The sequence below is a fragment of the Stegodyphus dumicola genome, chromosome X1 (genome assembly GCF_044657685.1).
Source record: "Stegodyphus dumicola isolate Sdum_Otavi_A_Nest chromosome X1, ASM4465768v1".
Taxonomy (NCBI): Eukaryota; Metazoa; Arthropoda; class Arachnida; order Araneae; family Eresidae; genus Stegodyphus; species Stegodyphus dumicola.
This window is the reverse complement of record NC_140780.1, coordinates 227,132,479-227,145,851: the sequence shown is the minus strand read 5'-3', so window position 1 is coordinate 227,145,851 and position 13,373 is coordinate 227,132,479.

Genomic DNA, 13,373 nt, shown 5'->3' with positions numbered 1-13,373 from the left:
TGTTTTAGTAGACTGAGTAGATTTTTTGTTTCGCTTTCTTTTTATACCCTTTCCATGTTGTAATTTGTTAAAAATATCATCTTTTATTTTTTTTGTTGTCTCACGTAATCTAGAGCGCGCCGAGTCTTTTAGAGAAGCACCAGATGCGACGTCTGAAAGGACATTTTTTCCAGTTTGTAGCAAATGCCTGCCTAAATAGCGTGAAGCTTTTAATGCCAATGGAGTAATATATCGCCTCAAATCTCCAAAAATTCCATAACCTCGTTGATGTGCTATACCTTGAAAGTAGGGACCTCCTCCACCAACCTGGGAACAGTAATAAAATTCGCACTCTTTTGCGCTCAAATGCATGTTGTTTCGTTTCGGAAACAAAGAATGACAAAATTGTGTTCAAACTATTTAATTTATAGAGTGTTTCGTTTTTTAAAGGACAACACTACAAACGTTTTTCCACCAGTAAATATTATATTATTACCACTACTTGTTTCTAATTCAATTTCAATTGTGTCAACAAAATTCTTTCTGATCGGGAAATAAAGCGGTTTATGATAGTGTTTTACTACTTGTTCTTCCTTTTCATTCATACATGGTATAACTCGAAGAAGAGGTGAGTAAGAATCTCCAACATGATGTGGATGTATTAAATCTGTGTAAACAAATATTTCAGTTATTCCAGCATCCAACTCTAGTGGATAATTACTGATATAATTTCCAGCCTTAAAATGCAAGACATTAAATCCTAACATGTCTGCCAGACCTTTTCCGAAATTTACTTCATGTTCGGAAGGAACGTTTAAAGCAACCTTTTGGTTCGGTAGCTGTTGCAATCGAATGTATTTAAATTCTTAGAATAATTTTAATGCATTTTTATACATTCCCACATTCACTGATAGATGTTCAGTTTGCATTTCTGTCCTTTTTGTTTGATGATATTCTTTTATAATTAACTCCATTTGTTCTCTCTCTGCTATTAAAATCAACGGGTTGCAAGCGAATCGTTGAGTTCCTTTTATGACTGTATCATGATTCAAATTTAGGTTTTGCATTAGTGAATTAGCGTTGCTTTTTTTCAATACCAATTCGACATAATCTGAAAGTTTAATTTCCACTTCTTTTTTTATTGGTTCATATGAAAACTTAACATAATTCTGAAGCCCCAATAATTCGATATTTTCATTTATGATGCTGTAAGCGTCTTTTTCATTATTTACACCACGCTTGATAGGTGTTGCTGGTATTATATGCGAAATTATATTTTTAGGATTTTTATTTATGATTGTAAATGTTTGTTGCATTTGTCTCTGAACTGTTGGTCTAAACTTGAAAGTCTGATTCTTTTTTATAATTATATCTTTAAACGGCAAATTCAACATATAAAGTATTATGGGAGCTTGTTTTGTTGTAATATGGACTTCAAATCTTTCTTTGACTTCGATTGTAATCCGATTTTTTCTGTCTCCATCGGAAGCAAATCTTCCATTCGAGTTCACACTATGTGTCTTTTCAGTTTCTCCATTCACTTTTAACAAAAAATTCTCAAGACTATCTTTTGATTCACACATTAAAGATATGTCATATTGTATATTTTCCATTACTATGCTTTCCTCTTTTCTAAAAGAAACAGAATATTTGTTGTTATGATCACCAATGTTAAACCAATTTCGCGGAATGAATATCTCAGAAAGTCCTACAACATAATTATTATCATTAAAAATAAGAGGTTTGCAGAGTTTGGTACGATATGAAGATTGAGTGTTTTGTGGGAAATATTTTATGCTGGAATTGCTTGGTAAGGTAACATAAAAATCAGTTACTGCTTCATCCATGATGCTTTTACCCAAGAATTAAAACGATGATCAAATCCTTTCCACTTCACATAGAATTCTTTGTTTTCTCCTGTTCCTTTCGTTTTTAGAATCTTTTCTATTCGCCAAAAATCACTTGATCGCTTGTTCACTTTCTGAAGCTCTTCCTCATAGAACCTTCCTTTTAAAATTTCTTCTTTCAAATCTTTCAACACATATGTAGGAGGATTCGAAGGACATCGTTTAACTATGGTAAATATTTCATCGGTCCAATTAGGTAAATATCCACGACGAAATGTCTTCTTTGCTTTCGAAATTCTCACTTGATCACCAATATTGAACTTATATTCTGACTCTATTTGAAAATTGTATAATTTTTTTAAAATTTCAGGTTCCAGTTCAGACGTGACTGCAGCAGGAGCAAAGCCGGTACTGCGATGCACACTTTCATTATAACTTTTTAAAACAGATTTTAAGATGTCTAAATATTTATAGGAATTTCGATGTGTAAATATGCGATATAATTTAGATTTTAGAGTACGATTAAATCTTTCTACAACACTAGCTTTATGCTCACTATATGAGGAATAATGGTGTATCTTATTCGTTTTGAGTAGTGCTTGTACTTTTTTATTATAGAATTCTTTCCCTTCGTCAGTTTGCAAGTTTACTATTGTCTTTAATTGCTTAAATAATTTTTTAAAAGCTTCAACGAGTGCATCAGCATTTTTAGATTTTATTGGTATCGCATAGCCATATTTTGAGAAAACATCTATCGCAGTTAAAAGATATTTTACACCTTTATTGTATCTAGATACTTTTGACATGTCGACTAAATCACATTGGATCAGTTCACCAATTCCAAAAGATGAAACTTTTCTTCTCTTAAACTTGTATCTTATCGGTTTATGGAGTGTATAAGTGTCTTGTGTCATTAACCATTCTTTAGTTTTTTTTATGGGAATGCCACTCGTTTTTGAAAGACGTAATACACCCCCAAATGCTGCTGGATTATTTACATCATAATATATTTTTTCTAGAATTCTAGCCACTTGTCCGTTTTTAGATCGTGAGCTTTCCATGTTCTTGAATAGGGTCCAACAAGCGAAGGATGACTTCGAGTCTTCTTTCCTTTTAATGTTCTAATTTCCGATTCTTGTAAAATTTCTTCACTTCTGCTTTTCTCTCGTGTTAGTTCGCTTTTTGTTTCGCGCAACTTCGATACTAATTTCTTATTTCCTATCCAAGACAGAGGAATATTTATTTCTTTAATAGCTTTTAAAAATTCACTAAAATGATCGGGTTCAATTTGAGATTTTGTATTTCGAAACATGTAGGAGAAGAAATCGGCTACTCTGCTGCCTCTGACAGGAATACCATCATGGGTGAATTCTCCCTTTTCATTCCAGTAATATTGTCTTGTTTTAAGTTTTTCAACAATCAGCGGTACATATTTGGAATACTGATGAGGTGATGAAACCACAATATCTCTCACCTTGGGATCGTTGTCGTAATCCTCTTTCAAATGTCTCTTTTTGTCTTCCTTCTCATCATCTAGTAGTTGTTCATTAGTAATGCTTACCCGCACTGGATCTGCGGGCGTATGAATAGTTTTTTGATAGCGAGTGATAAGTTAACTTAATAATTTTACTTTCATATCATCTGGTAATTTGTTTCTCTCTAACAAAGTTTCAATATCATCCTCAATGCGAATTTCTGGTTTGTGCAAATGATACGATGAAACCAACTCTTCAGGAATAAGTGCTACCTTCCTCGCCATGATATCCTTTTTCTTTTTTTTAAACTGTAATAATGTATATCATGAAATTTTTTTTTTGCTTATAGTGTTTGTTCAATATGTTAATAATTTTTCTTTATATTCTTTTACCAATAGCACTCCCAGCAATACCAGCTAAAGCAGAAATGATAGCAGGAGCTATCAGCGGCAAAAAACCACCAGTCTGATTTATTAAAAGTCTTTTTTTACTTTGAATCGAAGACGTTCGTTTGGCCAATCTTCTCACGATATTTTTATATTTTTGAAGTTTTTTTACGTTTACAGGAAGATGTCCAGCTAAAATGTTTAAACAAATTTCACACAAAGAAGCGATTTGTGCGTTATTTGCAGTTCTCAGTAAGGCTCGTTTTTGATTAGGAGATGATTTGGCTAACACTTGTAGAAAATGATAGTTCTTTTTCAAATTCTTTTTCATTTTGGACGGTAAATCCAAAAAACTCCTTCATTAGTAGGAAATAAATTCCTTCGCAGACGATACTCTTCCTCCGTCTCGGGATGTAAATCAATAACTAAATATTTATATGGTTCAGCAGTAGCTTTTATATAAGCATCCAATAAAAATTGTGAATTACGTGGATATATTTGTCTTCCTAGACAATTAATTTGACTCATATCTCTTGCATTTTTAAATAAAATAATGTAATGAGAATTAAGACTAATGTCTCTCATAACTTTTAAACGAGGAAATAAATTTTGTAGTATTAGTATTACACTGATATTGCAATGATGAGATGCGGCTGTGAATAAATCTGCAATTTTTTCATTTAATCGATGCATTAAATCATCTATGATTATCAAATCTCCATTTTCATATACTTCTGGCAACCCGTGTATAAATTCAATATTTGGTTCTTCTAGAAACCATGGTGCACTATATGAATAACACCACTTAATGTTTTGTTTCGGAATATCGAAGATATTATTTTTTATCATTTGTCGAACTAGTGATGTTTTTCCAGATTGACTCGGACCAACAATCAAACACGAACTTGGATGTTTTAACTTTAACATCTTCTCAACAGTGTTTTTTTATAAGTTTTATTTTTAATAAATTGTTTTAATACCGTTTAACAACAACGGAAGGTAATGTATCTCATCTCCGCATAATGTTCCTCGAATAAATAAATTTTTTGTTGTTATATCTGTGTTTTTATCGCTGTGGATTTCTCTCTTTAAAAAAATATTTCAGATCCTCATTCCTTATTGACTATTTGATTGTATATGGTTTTTCGAATTTTTTAGGAAAAAAAAATAAACATACAATTTAAAAAAAAAATGTTACTGTAGAATGAAAAGTGTGCTTTTTCAAAATAAATAAAGATAGAAGAAAGTAAAGAGAAACAACACAAGAGTTTTTGCAATTTATCCATATCTTTTTTATTATTTTTTCTTTAGATTACATGTTTACATTGATAACAAACTTTCTTAAATTAATTTTGGTTTAACTGTACTCCAATAATTTCGGGTTTCAAATAATCAGTTTCATTTCTCCAAAAGTAACGTAAATCATATATCCTTTTTCCATCCTTAATACAAATATGTAGAAATATTCTTCTCCCAACATGTTCAGAATATATGCAAGATGTTTTGTTCAAATCTACTTTTGATTCCTCTTCTTTCTGTCTTTCCACACAGTTTAAACATATGTATATTAGAATTTCTATGATACAAACACTGAGACAAATTAAGATTATTTTTTTTCGATCTTGTAACGTCCACTTCATTTTTATAGTCTTTCTATTACGACAGCAACAACTCAAATGAACCTTCTCCAAACATTTCATGAAAATTATATTAAAAAAAACACAAGAAAAATCATTTTTTCCCCTTACAATTTCTTGCAAATATGTGCTAAATATTTTAAAACCAATCGCTTGTATAACGTATTTATTACATTTTCAGAAAAATGCTTGTTTAGTATTACATCGCATTCAGATATTTTATGCATATTTCTTGAGATAAACTCTTCTGATATTTCTTGATGAATTAGCACTTGATTCCAGTCAATGACATCTTCTAGCTCCTCAATTGTATCTTCATCCAGCTTTTGATATTTTGCAATACGCGACATATCCAAAACTGCTGCATTATCTCTGATGAATTTTCCACTCAAATCCTGATACTGAGAAATTTCTTTCCAATCAACTTTGTGAGCAAACTGAACCATAAAATCTTCTGATAAAGACTGACATCTAGATATAAATTTCCAATTCACGACATCTTGGTGGGCTTCAATAAATGATTGAGATAAAGTTTGATATGCTGAAATGTTATCCCAATCCACAAGGTGTTGAAATTCAAGAATAAAACTTTCACTTAATTTCTGATATTTTGAAATAGTCGTCCAATTCACCATGTTCTGTAAATCTCTAATAATCTCTTCGCTTAGTTCATTTTCCTTCCCAAAATTTTCCCAATTCATTTCTGTTTTCGACATCTTCATCAATTAAAAAGCACTCGTCAAATCAGGTTATCTAATCGTTACGCCTTATTAATATAGTCTTTTTTTCGAACATTTCTTCACTTCTTTTCTTTCTGCATGTCAAAACATGCCTATTAAAAAGTATTTCAAATTCTGCAATTCTTTGACGAAAACGTTCAGCGTCTATTTCCCAAAAACCTCTTCGTTCTTCACTTTTGGGGATATAGATCACATCGACATGATCCGAAAATCTCACGCATTTGCTCATTTTTTAATATATTTCTATGATATGTACAAAATAAAAAAAAATATTATTCAATATGCATCAGTCAAATTTTGTTTTCCCTTCTCATTTTTTTAAACATCAAAATAAATGTTTCTTTTGCAGAGCGAATACGGAAAGATTTCATGAAGATGGAAAAGGAAAATACAGAAAGAAAAAAGCGATATTTTGTTTTCCCAACGAATGTCTACAATTAATATGCGTTTCGTTTCGTGTCAGTACACACATAAATTTGATATTTGAAATAGTTTATGTGCGTACTGGCACGCCAAGCAATGCACACATCAACACTCCATCCAAGACGAAGATATCTCCATATCGAAAAAATCTCAAAATATTCAGAGAAGGAGAAGAAGAATATTCACAGTTAATATGCGTTTCTTTTCGTGTCAGTACACACATAAATTTGATATTTGAAATAGTTTATGTGCGTACTGGCACGCCAAGCAATGCACACATCAACACTCCATCCAAGACGAAGATATCTTCATATCGAAAAAATCTCAAAATATTCAGAGAAGGAGAAGAAGAATATTCACAGTTAATATGCGTTTCTTTTCGTGTCAGTATGCACATAAATTTGATATTTGAAATAGTTTATGTGCATATTGGCACGCCAAGCAATGAACATATCAACAATTTGTCCAAAACATTCCCAAGAATCAAAAATATAAGTATGTCTTATTATGCCAATATGCTCACAAAAAAGCTGTAAACAATGTATATGCACCAAAACATCATAAAAAGCATATCTTTCGTTTCATAAAAGTAGGAATCACAGAAAAAAAAATATATGACATGACTAAACATTTCAAAATCATAATAATCTGAAATTATTACATATTTTAACTCAACTCCACAACATCAAGTTTCCTTACACACCATCGACTCCATAACCACCATAGCCACTAAAGAGAGTAAAACCACCATCGCCACCATAGCCACTAAAGAGGCGATCGCCACCATACCCACTAAAGAGAGTAAAACCACCATCGCCACCATCGCCACCATAGCCACCATCGCCACCATAGCCACTAAAGAGAGTAAAACTACCATCGCCACTAAAGAGAGTAAAATTCTATCCAAAGGCAATCAGGTATATACTACTAGCATTCACTTTCTTCAGCACCAGAAGATAAAACTGCCAAATTTTTTCCACGATTTGAAGGACCATATGTTATAGAAAAAATAACTCACGCTGTCGTAGTGTTAAAAGCCAGAAATGGTGAAACCTGTTCCGCAAACATTGATCAAATTAAGCCCTACTTCGATCGTAATAAAATGCAAATCTTTTCAGATCTTTTGCAGGATCCGGCAAGGCAGACACCGCAGGTACAAGTTCCAGAGGTGGGAAAACGACAAGTACAAAGGCAAGCCAATGAGAGACAGAAGCAAGTGAAAAGAAAATTGCCCCGCGGAAAAATTGAATGTAACAAGAAAAAGAAGCCGTTCCACCTTCCAGAAAACAGAGTTCACGAACACCCCCAGAATGAAGAAGGGAGAATGACGACGTACGTGAAGAGGACCAGGAGAAATGACGGCAACTATAACCCGGCTTTAAAACGGAAGATCTACTCATCCGACAGAACTCTCCGCAGCAAAAGTCGCCGAACTGCGGAAGGGCCATCAGCGGCGGAGGAAAAAGTACAAGAAAAATTTGAACGGCCAACAACGAGGTCCAAGCAGGATCACGACAGAAGTTTCCCGGTTCCACCAAGACCAGCTGCCTTCAAACGGCCAAGACCACAAGCAGAGGAGAAAAGGAAGGTGTTCAAGGGTGGCCGAACGGGTGAAAAACGGAAGCTTCCAGAGGAAAGCACTGAAGGGGGAGCCCGTACAAGAAGGAGGATAAACCAAGCTACTATCTGCAGTACCTTTAAAGACTGGGCCCAGAAAAGGATGTCCGAATATTACAAAGATAAGTAAAATTTTATGTTACTTTGCAAACTTAAGTTAATCTTTCATTCTTACTGCAAGTGGCAGATTTCAAGAAGTTTTACCTCATGCGAGGTCTACCTTTATCGCCATAAGGGCGAGAAATGAGTTGTGACCGATTTTCGTATTATGTTTTTAAATTACTCGTGCGTAAAACTAAAGTTGATGTATAATAGCGTTGTGTAAAGACTTAAATTTTGTAAAAAAAAAAGTTATTGTATAAATTTTATTTAAAACATTCTAGCAAGAAAGAAGTTTTAGTCTGAAAGACTTTTTGAAATGTAGTATTATTTCAATGTAGAAAGAATCGGCACTTGCTTTGAAAAGAATAGAAGTTAACAATGTACTACTAATGTATGTTTTCAAATGTGTAAAATTAACGGCATGTTGATATGTTCTTATATACATGTGAACTGTTATTTTAAATGTTAAGAAATACCGTGATATGGTAAAAGTGAAAGTAATGTTAAAAATTTGTTATTCGTGTGACTGTAAAGATTAAATCATGGCGAATATGTGGTAAAGGTTGAATGATGTAGTTAGGCTCTCTGACGCTACACTTTAGAGTTAGCCACTTTTAGAATAGTACCTCAGGGTTTAGAGTTGAAATTAGGGTGTGTTAAGAGGTCTCGTTATGTTGAATTTTAACACGTTAGTGTTTTGATTGTAGGAGGAAGTGTGGCACACGTAGACAGAAACACATTCGTGTTTGGTGTTCTTTTACAACACATGTCAGAGAGCACGGGGAGAGATAATTAAAATAGTCATGAATGAAATAAGAATGTTAAGAGCAGTATAATTCTATATGTTACTTGCCATGTCATTGTGTAACATTTCATTAAACTAGTTTTCCTTCCAGATCTCTGGAAGGAACCAGAATTGAATAAAAGCTCCTGGTTAGATGCAGTACAGATGAAAAAAAAGATTGTTGTATATCCTGGAAGCTGCTATTGTAACAAATTTCTTTCTTTTAAATTTTCTAGTTTCTAACGAAGTTATGTTTGTAAAAGGTTGGCCTCGCGTTAGATTCTAGAGCTAAAAGTTTTCAACAAGGTCGTTTTAGACCTCAGTTTCAAACTAATTAACTCTGGCGGGAAGTATGTAAGGATCTTAAGTTTTACTAACGTTTATTTTATTTTAAATCTTTACTATCACTTCTTATTTTCTACTTCCGGCCAGAATTATAAGCGTGAAGGTTTTTATGCAAAGTTTGTCTGGCGAACGCCAAGTACTTAAGTTGTGGCTTTTTGCCAAGCAAGAGAGAGAGGAAGCAGTGAGTTCGAAGCAGGCCGCTTACCTTAGAAGTTACGCAGTTGCTATTTGCCTTCCAGGCCAGAGGTTTTAGTCCTCTTGATAAATTAAACGTATTGTAGTGTTCACAGTCTCTGTGCTACATACGCTTCCTGTTATTATAAGGCCAATCTTCCACGTGTATTATTCTAAAGTTAAATTAGAGTTTAGTTTTATTTTTTAGAATTTTACGTTAGACCCCGAGTGGTGGGTCAGTGTATTCCGAAGTACGGAAGTTATTGTATATAGAGAAAAATAAAGGGTTTTGTATACCCTTCGTCTGTATCCTGTCTACTTACCACAATTAGTGAACATAGCTTTAGTAAGCTCTCTGTTCCGAGTCAGGTCCTTGTATGTTCCCGAAGAAGGTTAGAAGGAACATTGAACCTGATAGTTTAAAGTTCCCCTTTTCACAATATCAGGAACTGATTTCACCGGAGCGATTACCATTAAAGCTAAAAGACAGAGAGACTAAAAATAAATACACTGTTCTGTTTACGTGTGCAGTTATGCTCGCAGTGTATATTGATGTATCGTCTCAGACATGTCAACGAAATATTTTATGTTATCCCTTCGACGTTTTATGTCAAGAAAAAGAAGCTGAAGAGTGATCTATTAAGATTTCACAAAATCATTTTGCAGCACAAGTGGTATACTCAAAGGGTTCAAAAGGATTATCATAGGTCTAACACTGAAAGTTTTCATAACATCGTAGGTATCAATTAGAAGTTCACCGTTGAGCGTTCTCCATGGTGGGAGGATTCTGGGAATGCATGATGAAGATTATCAAGGAACCTCTAAAGAAAATATTACGAAGAGATTTTTTGCCGTATGAGGAATTAACAACAATACTTAGTGAGGTAGAATGTGTTTAAATAATAGACCATTAACTTACGAATGTAATGAGCTGGGTGAACCTCGCCTTGTAGCATCATCGCATTTCCTACTTCCAGTACGTGAGGATATCAGTTTTCCTTTACGCTTCACAGAAGTTTTCAACAAAGCTTCCGATCGGGAATAGAATAGACTGATAGAAGGAAATTCCTCAAGCTCCTCAAGTAGTTATGGTCTGAATGGAAGGAATAAAGTTTGAACTAAAGTTGCAGTTGAGGAACGCTCATCAGTTTTTAAATCCTTCTTCTGAGCGGAACATTAAAAAAGGAGATGTTGTTCTTGTAGAGGGATCAATAAAAAGCAAACTGCTTTGAGACGTGGGTGTCGTTGAAGACTTGCCAACAGACAGAGATGGACATGTGTGAGCCTGCATTATTAGCCCATCCAAAGGACAATTAAAAGATCTATTCAACTTTATGTCTTTTTGAAATCTGAACTTTAAGAAATATTAAACTAAAATATATTCATTTAATGCATTTCTTTATTTAGTGATTTCACATTTTTGTGTCTCCTGTTGTCCATAATGATAGTTTATTGTTTAATTTCATTAATGATGTCAATTGTAACTGTTTGCCAAATTTATTTAATGAATATTATTTTACTTATGCTTATTTTGTTATAGAGTATATTACTATTAGGTTATTGCAGTTATGAAAAAATATTGATTTCTTATATTCTGATTGTTATTATTTAAATTAGTGAATTCTTTAATAAGAGTACAGATGGGAAGAGCTGTGAAAAAATTTATAGTGTTATGGTGCTGTGGAAAAAGTTATAGTATTAAGGGCGCCGTGTCTCCCGTACAGTGACCCGTATTGTGGCCTTGTGTCTTTTAATGAAAACGTTCAATGCTGCGAGAGAATGGAGAGAAGGAATAGGTGCGGTTATGCAGAGGTAGGGTAAGGGTGAGTTAAAAGATGTATAATGTAACCCCAAAAAATTTCATAAATATTTGTAAATATATTTTGATACATAAAGTAGTATTAGAAGAAAAATAAGTGTGCTTATTCAGTATAACATGATATCAAGAGCCACCAATATATGGAGCAAACAAATTAATTCTCAGTCTCTGACACCCGTATTTATTATTGTCGAATTAAATAACTTTGTGCAAGCACAACTGGTAGAGGTCTGCACCGTGCTTTCAAGGTTGTGTTAGATGTCTGAACAAGAGTTGCTACTGCGCGTATTCAAACAGTGCGTTGCTAGTGGTATCAAATGTGCAAATTTTTGCAAGGTAGAAGCACTGTCACAAAGCAAATAGTTGCCTATTTACACAAGTTTATAAAATGTACTTAAACAATATATAATTTGGTAATTTATAGGCCTATTATATAAGTAAATATTTTGTATGTACATAGGAAAGTCTATGTTAGCTATATACATAGGAAAATCTATGTTATAAATTGTACAAATTAATTATTACACACACGTTTGAATTCTTGAAGTTTAAGTGCCCATCTAATCAATCTTGGCCATAAATGTTTTCCTGAATATAAAAAACCCGCAGCCGCATGGTCGGAATAAACTGTAACGAGAGCTTTACCAAAATATACTCTAAATGTTTGCACTACTAACAAAACTGCTTGTGTTTTTCGGCTCAGCGGCGGTATAGTTACCTTGTGTAGGATTGAACGTTTTACTAAAGTACGCAACCAGCTGTCCTTTCTGTATAAGAACGGCACCACTGCGTAACCTCAGACATCCGAAGCAGTGTCTAAAAGATCGTCCACACTTTGAGAATTAAAGCTTGCCTCAGTTGTTCGAAAGCAGTATTGGCCTAGGATGACCAAGCGAAACCTTTTTTTCTTTTGAATTATAACAAGGGCTCAGCTATTTAAAACGAAGTCTTTAATGAAAGTCCTATAATACGTAAAACAGCCTAAAATTGAAGAAGATTTCTTTGCAGTATTTGGCGAAGGGTAATTTTAAAGTTTTCAATTCCTTTCTTTGATATCTTGCATCCCAAATAACGAAGCTCTGTAGCCGCGAATTTGCACTTGAAGGCATTTACTTTTAGTTAGGAAAGTAAATGAAAGTACTTTTTCCGAAGACAGGTCTCAAGATGATGTCCATTGCCCGGTGAAAAATGGCGGGAGCACCGTAAAAGCCGAATTGCATTCTCAAAAAGGCATTCTTTTGCACAGCACCACCGGGCTTGCGTAGGGGCTACTTATTGGCGTTTAATTTTATTCTTTAATATTTCCTGAATATGTTCTTCGATTATGTTTTCTTTCACTTTATCCTAGCAATAAGCTTTTCTTCTTACAGAAGCGGCGTTTCCAGTATCTGTACTATATCTTATAATTTGTGTGTAGTCTGGGCGTTCATCAAACAAGTTAGAGAACAAACTGACCAGCTTAGTAGTTTTTCTTTTCTTTTTACATAGATGGCTTATATCTCGATCACCGGTGGCTGCGTCCGTCTCTCTTCCAGCTTGTTCATGTCGAGCTAGAAAATAGATTCATAAAAATTCAATTTGGCACCTGCTGCCTTCAAGAAATTTAAGCCTAAAATTACGGCAGCTTGAAGATTTTTCACGACAAGACAACTTTTTGTTGCTCAATTTTGACTTCTACATGAAATGCTATCTTGCCTATGCATGTGAACTTCTTGCCTTGCACGGCAATAAATGTTAAACACACTATACTTTCAAAATATTTGCCCATTTGGTTCTTGCCAGACCCTATTATGCGTGTCTTTTCCGCCACACGTCTATTTTGGAACTTTGTGGCTAATTCGAATGAACTTCCCAGTGTTGCTGGATTTCGTAGTTCAAAATAATCCTGCATTTGCGGCAGTAACCTTAGCAAGGTAATTTGAATAATTTCTTCACCCGGCCATTTGCTGTACAACAAATTAAAAATTTGAAATTTCAGTAAAATAAAGTCAGTTAACTTTCCAACTTTAAACTGAAATTTACAAAATAGCTCCAACTCGAACTTA